Source organism: Capra hircus, chromosome 26 (assembly GCF_001704415.2).
Source record: "Capra hircus breed San Clemente chromosome 26, ASM170441v1, whole genome shotgun sequence".
In the NCBI taxonomy this organism is placed as follows: Eukaryota; Metazoa; Chordata; class Mammalia; order Artiodactyla; family Bovidae; genus Capra; species Capra hircus.
This window is the reverse complement of record NC_030833.1, coordinates 11,880,420-11,896,935: the sequence shown is the minus strand read 5'-3', so window position 1 is coordinate 11,896,935 and position 16,516 is coordinate 11,880,420.

Genomic DNA, 16,516 nt, shown 5'->3' with positions numbered 1-16,516 from the left:
CTGCGCTTCGTTAGCGAAGTGATCTGGGCAAGTCACGTAAAGCTTTGTTTCTCAGCTTACTTCTGTAAAATGGGGAATAATGTTACTCACTTCTCAGGTGTCATGCGAATTCACTGATACCCACAAATTGCATATAGCAGCCCCTGACACGTGGCACATTAGCTACCATGAGTGAGATCTCAGTAGATTCTGTGCTTGTTGGCTGCTTTGAATGCATATTCACATGGCTAATTTCCTTACCTTTAACTTTGACTTGCAAGCTTTGCACTTTGAAAGTGAGCCTTGATGACCTAGAGGAGTGGGATGGGAGTGAGGAGGGAGGCTCACAAGGGAGGGGATATATATAATTATGCTCATATGCGTTGCATGGCAGAAACCAACACAACATTGTAAAGCAATTATCCTCCAATTATAAAAAATAATTTTTTTGAGAGAAATTGCAATGGAATTAAAAAAAAAAGTGATCCTGGTGGTAGAGAACATTTCTTGCCACCTAGGCTGTTAAAGGATTCTGTGGGGTTCGTTAGAATTCTAACTGCAGCGGAGCTTGCCTTGAAATAGAATCTTTAAGCATAAGGCCATCTGAGAGTGTCTGCTTGAAGATTACTCTTTATAAGTAATGCTTTTCCATCTTTGAACTGACCATTTAATATCAGAAAGTTATCAATTAAAAATAGTTTAAGAGCATGTTAAAAGGACAGCTAATTTTAATTCATTGGAATGGATCTTTATTTTGTTTGATACATAATTTGAATTTTATGGCTGAAATAAAAGGTTAAAGCTGATAGGTAACTGAAACAGAATATGTACATCATGGGAACTTAACTTTTAATTTTTTATATGCCTTGGTGTAATTAATAAAACATTTCTTACAGCAGAATTGCATGACTGCATGAATCCATGAACTCCCTGAGTGTCAAAGTAAATCAGATTATTTCAATTCTCATCTAAAGAATAAAACTGTTCAAATTGCAGGGGCTGGTAAATTCTTGACTTTGGAACAAAGAATGTGTACTGTCTTTGGAAGAGGGAATAAACATTTTTTGCATTCTCTTCACCTGCAAGAAATCCAGCCAAAGCTGATGACAGCATATGTTAATGTACTTGTCTGCCCAGCCCCTTCGCCCTCTTCCTATGTTAAGGGAGGTTTCCCTCGTGGTGCAGATGATAAAGCATCTGCCTGCAATGCAGGAGATGAGATAGAATTTGATCCCTGGGTTGGGAAGATCCCCTGGAGACGGGGATGGCCACCCACTCCAGTATTTTTGTCGCAGAATTCCACGGATAGAGGAACCTGGTGGTCTATAGTCCACTGGGTCACAAAGAGTTGGACACGACTGACTGATTAACACTTTCACTTTCTGTTAATGGAGCACCTCCCCCTTCTTTGAGGTACAGCCCTTTCTCCCTTCCAACTGTGTATTGGGGGCTGTCCTTCATAATACCCCAATTCCTGACCCCTGCTATAGGTACCTGGTCAACCTGGGTCCTACGTGTCTGTATGAGTTTCTAGGACTGCTAAAACAAAACATCACAGAGCAGGTGGCTTACTGTAACACCGTTAGAAGTCAAAAATCAAGATGTTGTCAAGGCTGGCACCTCTGGGAGGCCTTGAGAGGGAATGTGCTCCTCACCTCTCTCACCTTCTCGTGTGTGTGTTTGTGTGTGTGTGTTTGTGTGTGTGTGTTTGTGTGTATGTGTGTGTGCTCAATCTTGTCCGACCCTTTGTGACCTCATGGACCGTAGCCTGTCCATGGGATTTCTCAGGCAAGAATCCTAGAGTGAACTGCCATTTCCTTCTCCGGGGGATCTTCCTGATCCACAGACAGAACCCGTGTCTCTCACGCCTCCTGCATTTGCAGGCAGATTCTTTACCACTGCACCACCTGGGAAGCCACAGCTTTCGGGAGCTGCTGGTGATCTTGACATGCCTTGGTCTGCAGATGCGTCTGTCTAATTTCAGCCTCTGGCATCACATGGCATTCTCCCTGTGTGTGTATGTCCGTGTCCAAATTTCCCTCATCTTATAAGGGCACCGCTCGGATCCAGTGTGACCTCTTCTTAACTTAATTACATCTGCAAAGACCCTGTTTCCAAACGAGGTCAGATTCTCATATCAGGAATGAGGACTTGAATCTGTCTTTTGGGGACAGAATTCAACCCACAACACCTTCTTCTCCATGATGAGTGGTTCAATGATAATCATTGTGCCCAAACTGGGCCAGTTGGAGTCTCCTATTGACGCTTTGGGGAACATCCTTTTTTTCTCCTCTCTTCCTTCCTTTCTTCTTCTTTTAACAAATATTTATCTATTTATTTACTTGGCTGCATAGGGTCACACGGGCTTAGCTGCCCCATGGCATATGGGATCTTAGTTCCCCCACTGGGGATGGAACCCACGTCCTCTGCATTGGAAGGCAGATTCTTAACCACTGGAGCACCAGGGAGTCCCCGTTCTTGCTCTCTGCTTGAGATAATCGTGGCTGAGCTGCTGGCCATCATGAGTCCAGCCTTGTGGAGAAGGTTGCCTGAGAGGGTGGAGCCCAGGAGCAGAGAAAAGCAGAGAGAAAAGACAGTCCTGATGACATTCAGGTTATTATATCCCGATTCTGATTTCCTTGACTTTCTCACATGAGCCATGAGACATATTTGAGATAATTTTTCAGTCATTCTCAGCCTAGGGACCCTAAAATAATACAATTTAAAGAGGTTCTAGGATTTTGTGAGAAACTACCCTAAAATGGGAACGCTGTCTCCCGGAAAGCGAGGGCTTAGCCAAGTTCGCTCCAATGCGCCTGCGTTTACTTGGCAAGTAGTGATGTGTGTGGGCAGTGACAGCTCCTGTCTTCCAGGTCATGTAGAGATGCCCGCTTGCTCTGGATCACCACAGAGGTGGGTTCAAGCTCTGACTTCATTTATTTTTCTTTCCCTCTGTTGATGCAGTCCAAGCACGGGTTGGAAAATAATTTCCAGACCCAGAGCATTTCAAAAGGGAGTGAGTTTATTAAGGACAAAGAGCAGAGATAGAGTGGGCCCTGCACATGCAGTGGGCCAACCTCCTGACAGACCAGGGAAAGCTGACCATTTTCATGGGTTAATAGCCAATGTTTATAGCTTCAGGACAAAGCAAATTTTGGCTAGAAGTTTGGTGTTAAACGACTGGTTGGGACGCTATAGGGTATTTACCGGAGTGGGCATCTTTACTTAATTAGGAGTCAGGAAGGTTGTTAGTGATGATCAGGGGGCTTTTGGCAAGTTTACAAAGGGGTCAGTCAGCTTTAGAGGTGACCTGGGTTCTAGACTCTGCTTCTGTGGCCTTGGGGCAGGACTCAACACCCTCCTGCAGGCTTATTCTGACCCACTATCATTTTCATATGAATTTACAAAAGAAAACTTTTCTTGAGATCCTAAGAACAAAGGAACAGCATAGAACAACGTGCTTTTCCCAGGATGAGTGCTGTAATAACATAAGAGTGTCTTGTCCAGTTGTCTGATTTGTTGCGAGAGTGCAGAGGTCACAATGCAACATCCCCAAAAAACTTTCTGCCATCAAGTGGCATTTGGCATGCAGCAGGCGAGCTTCATGGCGAACCTGCTGGACACTTTTGGCTGCAAACAGTGAGAGCTTCAATATTAAGGAGCTTTTTATCTTACATAACAAGAGATGCAGACACAGGGCTTCCTTTGGTGGCGTCATTAAATCTCTGATGCTTCCTACGTTTCTGCTTTCCAAGTAGGGCCATTCAGGTTTTTTTAAGTTATTCACTTTTAATTGAAGGATAATTGCTTTACAGTATTCTGTTGGTTTCTGCCAAATGTCAACATGAATTAGCCGTAAGTATAGCTCCCTCTTGAACCTCCCTTCCCATCCCAGCCCACTAGTTTGTTAGAGTCCCAGTTTGAGTTTCCTGAGTCATGCAGCAAATCCCTAAATTCATGTTGGCTATTTTACATATGGTAATGTATGTTTCCATGTTATTCTCTCCAGACATCCCACCCTTCCTGACCACCCCCCACCCCACTGCTGTGTCCATAAGCCTGTTCTCTAGGTCTGGGGACATGCAGTTTTGAGGTCGTTAGCCCGCTGGGGCCTGCTTTGCCCGGCAAAGCAATAAAGCTATTCTCTTCTAACTTCACCCCAAAACTCTGAGACTTAATTCAGTGCCGGGGTGTGGAGGTGAGGCTGGATTCAGCTTCAACTGTTGTGGGCATAGCACGCTGGCAGGAGCCTCCTCCCTCCCTGCCAGGCTCCTCATCATGTTGCATCTGCCGCTTCGGCCACCTCTGGCTCCCTCAGTTATGGCCAGCTGCTGCTGCTTACGTGCAGATCCCTCTTGGGCCACAACCAAACTCTTCATGGCTCCCCCATCCTCTTCAAGCACTCACGCGGGTGGTATGGAATTCAGTGCCTGTGTGGTGGGACCATTGCAACCCCAGGACCCAGCACAGCACCTTCCCAGGGCAGGTACCTCCAACTCTTGGTGGAACAGGTCCATATATATCCATGGACCACTGAGCATTATGTATTACCCTGCATACAACCTCTACACTTTTTTGCTGTGGAAGGGTGTGTTCATTTTTGAGGACTTCTATAAGCAAGTAGCACAAACGGGTGGCTGAGACAGAAACTGTCTCACAGCTCTGGAGGACATAAAACTGAGAAGGACCCTATGATGCTTTTCTAGGTACAAAAGTCCCTCTGTGTTCCCTGTTTGTAAAAAAGCAAGGCTTTGGTCTCCAAATCTTCCCTGGGTTCCAGAGAGCAGACCCAAACAGGTTATGAATTAGGGAAGTGAGGGAATGCAGAAACAAAGGAAAATCAGTCAAGCAAGAAAAGTGATGATAGCTTAAACAATTGTTCACATAAATTTAATATAAATTAAATTTAAAAATTAAAAGAAACTGAACTTTCACTGCTGTGGACCCAGGTTCAGTCATTGGTTGGGGAACTAAGATCCCACAGGCCATGGCCAAAAAAAAAAAAAAAAAATAAAGATTTAGAACACCAAATGTTGGAAAGGAGATGGAGCAATCTTACACATGCGTACATTGTACAAAATGAAACACCACTTTGAAAAACAGTTTGGCAGTTTCTTAAAAGTTAATCAGATTAATCATATATGTATCCTGTGATTCATTCATGCGCTCCTAGATATTTATGTAAGGGAAATAAAATATATGTCTACAAAAATCTTCAGAAAAAAATTACAAAACTAAAAAATAAAATATAGTTCAGATCATGAAACAGAGTCCAAGCTCCTCTTCAAGGGATTTCAAACAATCTAATGCATATTTTTGAGTTGTTCTGCAGACACTAAGATCTCCCACCCAGGCGGAGGATGATGATACATGCTGACCTTGTAGACCCTATACTGGTTGGAACAAGGTTGGTGCTTAAGAGTCCTGAAACACCACGGTGTTCCCTCACCACCAACCAGTCAGAAGAAAGTCATGCATCCTCCAGCCCTCACCCTAAATGTTGCCCTTTTAAAAGCTTTCCCTGAGAACATACCTATGGCTGATTCATGTTGATGTATGGCGGAAACCAACACAATATTGGAAAGCAATTATCCTTCAATTAAAAATAAAATAAAAATTTAAAAAACTCTTCCTTGAAAGCCACTGGGAGCTAGGTCTTCTGGGCATGAGCTGCCTGTTCTCCTTGCTTGGTACCTGACTGTTAACTAATTAAATCTGCAGTGACTCTAAGTAAGGTTGCATTCTGAAATACTGGGATTAGGGCTTGAAATATGAATTTGGCAGGGGAACATAATTCACCCGTAACAGGGGGTTACCAAGTGTACAGTTACTGTTCCTTGTCCTCAGTTTTGTTGCTCTTTCTCCATTTATTGATATGTTAGAAAAGGTTGACGCTTATATAGATTTCTTTAAAGTATGAACACAGCTTTTCTTGAGGAGGACCAATGAAATGAATGTTCCTCACATTAACAAAACTAGAATTTTGGATTTTGTCTGAAAATGGCAACCAAGGCTAAGAATCTAATTTTTTTAATTAAAAATTATTTATTTATTTTATTTGACTGTACTGGGTCTTAGTGGTGTCATGTGGGATCTAGTTCCTTGACCAGGGGTTGAACCCAGGCCCCCTGCACTGGCAGCGTGAAGTCTTAGCCGCTGGACCACCAGGGAAGTCCCAAGAATCTTAGAGATCTGATAAATCGTGCTATTTCATCTCGACCTTGCGTATCTGTGAATAAATCGTATTTTCTCTTTGGAATCAGTGAATTGTTTGCATGAGAATACCTCATTCTTATCTGCGTGCCTTTAAGCAAAATGTAGTTCTGTCTTGTGACTGGATGGACACAGTTGGCACAAAGTTGGATAGAAGAAACTGGAAAAGATAGAAATAGCAAATCTTTTCTCTAGTACTTGCTCTGATAGGAGCTGCTGTTAAGCACTGAACTCATCCAACCGCCCCTCAGTCCCACTAGGGTACTGCTGTTAACAATCATCCCATTTACTGGTACAGAGACGAGACGATGCACAGAATGGCCAGCAGATGGCGCTAGAGCTGAACTTGAATGCAGGCAGCCTCATCCCCAGCTGCTAAGACACAGGGTTGATGCTGACGTTGTAACCAAAAGGGCTTGTGCGTCTGCAGCACAAAAAGCCAGACTCCGACAGCCACAAAGTAAGTCTGCAGCAAAGTCAGGATTTATTGCCGCACACCAAGCAAGGGAGTGGGCAACAAGCCTCAGATCCACTCCAGCTTGGTCTTTGAGTTAGGATTTTTTTTTTTTTTTCCTTAAAAAGGGAAAGAAGAAAGAGACCAGGATCAATCATGTGACATTTTATGACTTTCCTTAATTGAGGTTTTGAAGTCAGGTTGCCTGTGGTTTATGATTCTCTGGCCAGGTGGTCTATGGCTTGGGGTCTGTTAATTCATCTTGGTCTGGAGAAGCAGCCTGAGTTTGTGGTTAAAGGTGATATCTACAACAGCAATTTCAGCACATTAAGGATGTTATCGACAACAGCAATTTTAGTTCAATAATGGTGGGATGGACAAGAGCAATTTTAGTCATCTGTCTGGTGGATTAGGTTCAATAAGCTCAGGGCTGAGATCAGAGAGGACAAGAAAGGGAACAAAATTTTAGACAGGGAGTTTAGACATAAACTCAGCTTTGAGGGGACTGGGTTTCAACACCTCACTTTAATCTTGGCCATTGCCCGCAGCCTCTCGGGGAGTACACAGCCCTGGTGGGAACATAGTTACCTTGCAAGGGGCTTTTGAACAGCTTGTTACTGGGAGCAGGGGAAACACGGCTACCTTTGCAGGGAGCCTTTGAAAGAGCATGGTGTTGAGAGTGGAAACCAACATGGATTATGGTTAATTTTTGCCGCCTACGTTTCTGGCTAAGAAGCTGTCCTGACAAGATGCTAGACTCAACCATGCGCCTGCCAACAGTGCCAGAGCCCTGGCCTGCCAGGCAGCTGAGGCCCTGGCCCTGCCCCTATGCTGGCCCTGAAATGTCCCCTCTCCAGGTACCCACTGGGAGCCCGTCCCCTTTGGAAGTCCTCCAGCTCCACGGTCTCCCTGGCCTGTGGCTGTCGCTCTCTGAGCAGTTCTCCATTCGTTAACAGCTTCCTCGGGGTTTGAGGCAGAGAAAAGAAGCTAATACCTCGTGTGGAATTTGGTAGAGGAGAAGCTGGCAGGAACAAGGTTGAAGCCAGTGGCTGAGATGCACGAAGGGGGTTCATCGCCCTGCTTGGCTGGTGTCAGCTCCCAGCGCCTGGCCTGGCAGCATCAGTAGTGCCTTCAGGAATGTAAGGACAGACAGACACTGCTCGTCACTGGGAAACAAATCTGAAAGCGTGGTCTCCAAGGCTATGGCGAAGCTGTTCACATGTTTTACTTGGGGAGAGGGAGGGAAAAAGGCGTGAAGTGACACAGAGTGTGCCCCATGGAGCCCCAGTCAGGACACACCAGGGGCTGCGACGGTTTTCAGAGCTCAGAGGATCTGCTTAAGGAATGGGCTTCCGGTGGCTGGTTAAGGGGTAGGGGGTGCGAAAGAAGAAGAAAGGTAAGAGGGACCAGATGGGGTGGAGGGGAGAAAAACTGCAAGTGGCCAGGCTTACCATCTTGCCTGGGGCTTATCTGGAAATTTTGCCTTGGGGTTGACTCACTGTTGCGACTAACAGGAATGGAAAGAACTGGCCTCTGTGAGTGACTAAGTCATTTATAGACAGATACATAGCTTTGTTTTCCTAACTGTAAAATGGGCCAATAGCTTGCTAGGATGGCGTAGGGCTAGGAGTGTGTGTTTTTCAGCTGCAGCTCTGCTGGGGTCGCCGTCCAGCTCTGATGCTTTCTGTGTGAACTTGAGCATCTCTAAGCCTAGACAGTCTCTCAGCAGCAAATGAGAGAAATACACTGGGATTGGGGATGGAAGGGATCTCGGTGGGACCTACCTGCTGAAGAGGGGGACCTGAGTTCTCCACAGTGAAACATGATCTTAGAAACAATGCCCATGACAATCTGACTCATGTTTTTTGGGTTTGAACGGATAAAACAGAAGCTAGCCAGAGCAGATTCTAGAGAACAGAATTGGTTCTGCTTGGGATCACATGAGATGAATCAGCAGTAGCTCGTCAAAGAGCTGTACGTGGGACTAGAGTCTTGGGGACCACCATACGTTAATGAAGGAGAAGGCAATGGCACCCCACTCCAGTACTCTTGCCTGGAAAATCCCATGGGCAGAGGAGCCTGGTAGGCTGCAGTCCACGGGGTCTCGAAGAGTTGGACACAACTGAGCGACTTCACTTTCCCTTTTCACTTTCATGCATTGGAGAAGGAAATGGCAACCCACTCCAGTGTTCTTGCCTGGAGAATCCCAGGGACGGGGGAGCCTGGTGGGCTGCCGTCTATGGGGTCGCACAGAGTCGGACACGACTGAAGCGACTTAGCAGCAGCAGCAGCATACGTTAATGACCGAATTTAGTTTGTGAGTATCTGCATACATGTGATGTGGATTTAACTTCTAACCTTCTCACAATGGATCCAAGTGAGTAAGTTTGAAGGTCTAATTGGCTTCATTGAGTGACTGATGAACTGGGTAGCGTTCCATCGAGCCTCTAGGAGGACACTCGGAGAGGGATGTACAGAATGGGAGGTTTTTATAGGGAGAAGGGTAGGACAAGGGAGCTATTAGCAGAAGAAGAGCAAAGATTGTTTTCAGGCCAGGACATCTTTTCTGAGAGGAGGAGGAGGGAAATGGTAAGGATTTTATGGAACAGATGGCCTCTTCTGCTGGGTGAGGGGAGGGATGGAAGGCCCCTACGTGACAGACTACCTCATTGGTGCCGACTGGAACATTCCAGAAGGGTTGATTAAGATTATGTTTCTGGGGAAGTTTGAAACTGCAATTAAGTCAGGTGTTTGGTGTAAGTTTGGTATCATGGACTTTAGCACAAGTGATGCCATTTTGACCCTATGGCTTTCTCTCTAACACTAGTTTAAACTTAGGAAAGATGAAGGGTTTAAGAGGTTTATTCCAGCTAAAATCCATCTGAAGTCAAGTCTCAGGCGGGCCAGGTCAGCCTGAGCAGGCATTGTCTTTGTAAAAAGTTCCCGGCGTGGTTTCTTCCCACTGTGGGTTCTCTTGTACAGTGTTTGCCTATTTTTTCTGGGGCTTGCTTTCAGATTTTACGGTGGCTCTCTGCCCTACCCTCCGTTCTGACACATCGTAGGCATAACAAAATTTGGTCAAATGGAATGAAATTCTAAAACTGGTAAAGATAGTGGCAACTTGGGTTGAATTAAATTAGATTCTGCCCAGTCATTCAGTTTCTCATGGGAACCTTTTTCAAAAAAATATTTATTTATTTTTGGCTATGCTGGGTCTTCATTGCCACGAAGGCTTTTCTCTAGGTGGCTGAGTGGAGGCCACTTTCTAGCTGCGATGCGCTGGCCTCTCGTTGCAGTGGCCCACGAAGGCTTTTCTCTAGGGGCGCTGAGCGGAGGCCACTTTCTAGCTGTGATGCGCTGGCCTCTCGTTGCAGTGGCTTCTCTTACTGTGGAGCTCAGGCTCTAGGCGCTCAGGCTTCAGTAGTTGCAGTTCCCTGGCTCTAGGACACAGGCTCAATAGTTGTGGCGCGCAGGCTTAGCTGCTTTGGCACATGTGTGATCTTTGGATCAGGATCCAACCTGTGTCTCCTGCCTTGGCAGGTGGATTCTTTATCACTGAGCCATCAGGGAAGCCCTCTCCTGGGAACCTTTTCAAATAAAAAGTCTGGAGCTTTTCTGAATCAGGGGTCTCTCTAAGAGCCCAAGGAAACATTTGACTGTCTCTTTAGGTTTTGCAATTAAATACAACATATTGTAAGAAATTCTGGAGTGTTTATAAACTCAGATTGTCCATCTCTGTTTAAGCATCTAAATGCAAAGTTCTGTCTTTCTCCTGTTCCTTGATGTGAATGGAGATATTTAAAGAGAAGAACGCTGTGTTCATGGCTGGAGGCAAGTAGAGATGGACTGTCAGTATCTTATTATTTTGATGGATTTCTTCCCCCCACAGAGATGGGCAGAATATTCCAGGGTGAGCAGAGAAAGACAAATATAGTGGTAGCCAGTCTTTAGGGCTTGTTTTGGTTACGGATCTTCTAGTTATCAATTTGATGTATGATTTTTTTTTTTTTTTGGTTTATTTCCTTCCTGCTTCTCAAGGAAGATAACAGTAGGAGATTTGGTCAGAAATCCCAAACAGCTCAGAGTGCGTGTATTGTAGTGAAATCTGTGCCTGAATCTGCTGATAATAGGCCCCAAGGTAAAGGAGTCTTTAGAATAATCACATGTGTTTCCGTATCAAAGCTGATCAATTAGATTGCCGCCCCCCAAAAATCTAGAGATTTCTAAGTGAAGATGCTGCCCAAGTGTAGTTTTCAGGTTGCATTCCTGCTTCCAACATTGCATAATTGCTTATGGATTACTTTGCATGTGTTCTCAGATATGTCTGTTTTCCAGCTGCTGTCCTGTGCAAATGTTTGACTTGGGAAGAGTGTGTATGATGAAAGGCTGCAAATTCTAATAATGCTCCCAGATCATTCTATGTGGGAAGATAGACAGTGTTTCCACTAGAAAACATACCCACTCTTTCGTCCACTGAGTTGGCTTTGAACATGCTTAAGTCAATTAGATGCCATTCTGATCATGGTCAGCAGAGTTATTTTAGAGTCCTGATAGATCACTTTGCAAGTCAAGTATTTCACACTGCAGCGTATTACTTGGTGGGGAGGTAAGAGATGAGATGAGTAGCCTGGGATTCATAATTGATGCACTTGCATAGAACTTAGAGTTTTGTGTGGGCATGCTATAAAGCAAATCTTATGAAGCTTGAAACAGCACAAAGTGAACTTTCCAGGGTTCTCAGATTCCCTAATTTAGTTAAAACTCAGGTTTCTCTCTGTGGTGAGGTTGGACCCTGAGTACAGAGGCAGGTTTATGACTTAAAATAAGCTTGTGAGTGCCATGGTGCCCAGTGCTTGAAAGAAGCCTAGGAGCCATCTAAAGTGGGGGGACAGCTTTGATCTCCCACCCTCAGCTGGCTCAACAAGAGACAGACATAGCAAAAGAAAGAACTTTCTTGGAGGTGTTGCCATTTGAAGGTTTTTTTTTTTTGCAAAAAAATATTGAAAAGTAGAATATTGTGGCTGATAGTTTTCCTGCTCCACTAAATGCATAGTTCTTTGATTAAATTCATATTGCCTCAGAAGATTATGACCCTTCCAGAAGATTTTATGCTTCACTTTTGAGTGCTGTGGAGGATGAGAGGCCTGCTCTCATAATTTTGGTTTTATTAGAAGCATTTATCACACTGTCCTCTTACTTTTGTATTAAAATTTCCATATGACATCTTTAAAAGACATAAAGTAAAATCTTTGTTTTATTGCAAAATTCTTTTTGATTGAAGTGAAAGTCACAGGACATAAAATTGACCATTTTAAAGTGAAAAATTCAGTGGCATTTAGTATATTCAGTGTCTTATTCCAAACATTTTCATCACTCACAAGGAAATACTAGACACATTAAGCAGCTGCTTTCTATTCCCCTCTCTCCCTAGATCTTGGCAGCAGCCCTCTGCATTTTCTCTCTGTGGATTTTTCTACTTTATATTCATATAAATGAAATCATATTACTATGTGGCATTTTTGTGGCTTATTTCACTTAGAATAATGTTTATTCTAATATTTTATTAGAAGTTTATCCACAAAGCAGCATGTATTAAAACTCCATTCAATTTTTATGGTTGAATAATATTCTGTTGTATGGATCTGCCACATTTGGTTGGTCCGCTCATCTGTTCATGGACATTTGGGTTCTTACCTTTGGCTGAATGCTTTGTTTTGGAATTAGATGCATAGGGCACTAATGTGGCGACTCACATGATGGCAGGATTCTTTGAGGAAGAGTCACTGCATGGTACACACAGCAAGGGACTACCAATAGTTCTGTAGGACAGGGAAAGAGAAACGTGTTCCTGGCAATTGGCTAGTCTGTGATGAAGACTGGAATGGCTCTGCCCTGACTCACTTTGGTCCTCAAGATTGATTAGACAGGCGTAACATACACTGATTAGCAATATTTCCAACCCTGCCTTGCTTCATGAAAAGTGAAAGTGTTAGTTGCTCAGACCTTATGGACTGGCTCTTCTGTCCCTGGGATTTCCCAGGCAAAAATACTGAAGTGGGTAGCCATTCCCTTCTCCAGCAGATCATCCTTACCCGGGGATCAAACCTGAGTCTCCTGCATTGCAGGCAGTTGCTTTACCCTCTGAGCCACCAGGAAAACCTTGTTTCATAGTTACCATTTAAAAATATCATCCCTAATTAAGTAGAAAAACATTTCTTTTCATATGTATACTTGCCTGCCACAAAACATTTGTCTTTATTCAGTAGACTTTTCAATAGATTTTTATCAAGTCAGCTTCCCTGAAACAACCCACAGTGAAATTCTACAAATAAACTACATTTCCTGCTACTCACTTATACCGATAAGAAGTCAAAGATGGAAGAATCCTTAGACTTCAGTTTTAAGTCCTCCAATGGCAAGACTTTTCGGGGGCGGGGCATATTCCAAGACCTTACCACTGAGACCTTTCCCTTGAAAAAACAAAAAGATAAGAGCTGACCTATTTTCTGCCATCAAAATTTGATACACTCTTTTGATTCATTTAAAATACCTGGACTCAGCACTTATAAAACTTTTCCTTTTCTGACCCAATGGAGAAATTCACCTTAATAAAAACCAGTCAAGCAGATTGTATGCTCAGATTCAGATTTTTTTTTTTTAAACCACTCTGTGTCAGTTAATCAGAAGAGAATCTTCACTGGCCATTTGTTAGAGCATCAATGTGATTTTTAGGGATGTGGCCACGGGAAGCCCAAGTGGGGTTGCATAGAACAGTGCCTCTGTCTCTGCCTCCAGAGGGAGCCCCCAAGGGCTGTTCATTATCTTCTCAAGTCTTGGTGATTTATAGTTTACATCCTAGTCTCAGAGAATACAGACCTCATGAACCCCAAGGTGATTGGCTTTGCTGCTGGTAATCTGGTTTGCAACATTATTGCTTTCAGGAGATTCCTAATGTGGTCTTAGATATATAGACTCATGTCAAATTCCAGTGGAGAAGCAAGGAATAATGCTCTTCCATTCACTCCTAGCCTCAGGTTCCAGTTTCCAGTTTTATGACAGGTAACAAGAGAGCACAAATATTCTTAGAACAATGAAAAAGCTGCATGGGAACATAATGAAATGTAGCCCCTTGTTTTTAGTCAATTTTCTTACCATCCTTTTGGGTCCTGATCACACCATTCTCAGTCCGTCTTTTTCTTAGGCACCCAATGAGAGGGACTGTGGGTGATTTTGAATCTGACACCTTTGGTTCTGGGTTCTACCACTTAGCATCTGCATCACATTGAACAAGTTACTTAACGTCTCTAAATATCAATCTCATCTGTAAGGTGGCAGTAATTCCTAAGGGTTAATGTGAGGATTAAATGAGATGGTATACATAAAATGCTCAGCCCAGGCCTAGCTACTTAAGGGTGCAGTCAAAGGTCCATATTATTGTTATTTAAATAAATGCCAACTATGTCACTCAAGTTCAGTTCTTTGAGAAAAAAAAAATCCATCCGAAATATATGAGACGGTTTAGAATTAAGCGTTCATGTCACCAGGTAACATCGAGACCATGGTAATGAGTGCAGCTTCATATTTCAGAGCAACATAATGTTGATAAATGGAGCAATTGCAAATTCAACAGGAAAAACCTCCTTTGCTGGAAGAAGGGGTGCCAGAGATTCTAAGCATGATGAATATGGGTGAAATTGACTGAAGTTGACTGCTGAGAAATAGAATTTCATGGGCAAGAACATTTTAAAAAATTTAAATGAAATTAAAAAAACATAGCTGACAATAATCAGAAATTAAAAAAAATATATATGGTTGACAATGGCTAATAACAATTACATAGGTTACCAGCAGGAATTTACCTTTTTGACAATTCACACAGATGTCCAACAAACATCTATGGAGTTTCTAAGACCAGCCACACAAAGCACTGGCTTGAGGGGGCCGAGTCTCTCTTCTCAGTGAGCTCATGGTCTGACTTTGTGCAGAACACACTGGGAGTAGAGAGTTGGTACACCTAAACCAGACAGGTTAACAGAAAAAGAAACTAATTTTAGTTCTTGCACAGGGAAGTCTTAAAGAAGTATGACCTAAGAAGTGGCCAAAGCAAGCAGCTTTTATGCTTTTTAGACAAAGAAGCAATAAATTCGAGAGAAATTGACAGGACAAAGAAGAGTCATCTGAAGAGGCAAAGTTGATTGTTGAGGAACTTGAAGTGAAAAGACCAAAGTGATTCAAAGAGAGGGAGAGGGAGACAAAAAACCCCACGTCACCAAGGAGGGAGATGTGCTGGAGGTGGACCCATGGGAACAGGGGTGAGGACCATCGCGGTGAGCAGGTGAACTTGAGGATTTGGTGCCGCTGGTGCCTGGGGGAAGGCGGGGGGATGACAGAGGATGTGCACCAAGTGGCGGGGACCGTATGTCTTCACGTCTTAGACTCCATCTCTGGGTAATAGGAAATCACAGAAAAGCTTTCCACACGGGAACCATGAGGTCAAGATTCTGGGTGCTGTTAATTTTTTGCTTCAATTTTAGAAAATCGATTCTCTTTCATAATTTCCCTTTTTCTCTTTGTCCTTCTACATGTTCTTTAAGAAAATGAGGTGATGATAAATAAATGTTGGTTTCTCTCAACATTGCTGCTTTGCGAAGCATCTTCCCATCTGCTGTGTCATCTCGGGCTCCTCCCAGGAAGACAGCTGTCAGCTGAGAGATTTGGGAGCTTTTGAGCTGTAGGGCTTCCTAGGTGTGGCTAGTGGTAACGAACCCTGCCCGCCAGTGCAGGAGACATGAGATATGGGCTCAGTCCCTGGGTTGGGAAGATTCCCCGGAGAAGGGTATGGCAACCCACTCCAGTATTCTTGCCTGGAGAATCCCATGAACAGAGGAGCCTGATGGGCTACAGTCCATGGGGTCACAAAGAGTCAGACACGACTGAAGCGACTTAGCATGCATGCATTTTGAGCTGTCAGTAAGGGAGGCCACTCCTGAGACAGTGGGGTATCTTTCTGTATGTTCCCAAGGCACTTGTCAAGGGCCGGTTTCCTTTCTTAGGGTAACTTCCCCTTTTTGTCATCTTGATATTACTAGTTTTGCAGGAGAATTCTGTGCCCATAGTCCTCCAGCATCTCTGCTTCCTTCTAGATGCAGATTTGGTTTATTTGTCATCTGTTTATCAATCCACCCATCTATCATCTATTGTTGATTTATTATCCTTTGCTCTTTTCCTTTCAAGGTCCTCTTACAATCATCTTTGACTTATTAGATGTCTTCTAATTAATACTCTTTTAGCGGCAAATAATGAAAATTGTTTCAGCAGATAGACTTCTTCAGCCTTCTGAAGACCTTGCGGTCTATGGCAGGACCCAAGAACAGCGACTTAACTGGGTCTCAACAAAGACTAGAGCCAGGAACCGAGTGCGTAGGAAGCTGCTGCCAATAGCTTCTGTGATTTCCAACTCCCTACACCGACCCTAGTAAGGCTAGGTGGCCTCGCTTTGTCTTCATGCCAAATCCCTGATGTAGAGGCTTTCGGTCTGCGGTCGGGGAATTGGAGGGAGGTCTTTCTGTATGAACGTGACTGTTGCCTCTGCAGGTCTATGGATGGACAGAAGAGGGCAATCCCTCAAGGGTGATCGGGGCAGAAACCGATTAGACAAGGAATGAGACCATATGAAATTATGATTTGGCTACGTTTTTTAAATAGAGGCTGGAATTTTTTTTTTCTAGGAAGAAATTTTGCTGCAAAGAATACCAGTAGAGGCTGGAATGTTTTTGTTGGCATTTGAAGAGAAGAACTTATTGTCCTTTCTAAGGCTCATAAAAGTAATTCAAGTTATTATATTTATTCTCTTTATTTTCGTGCATGGAT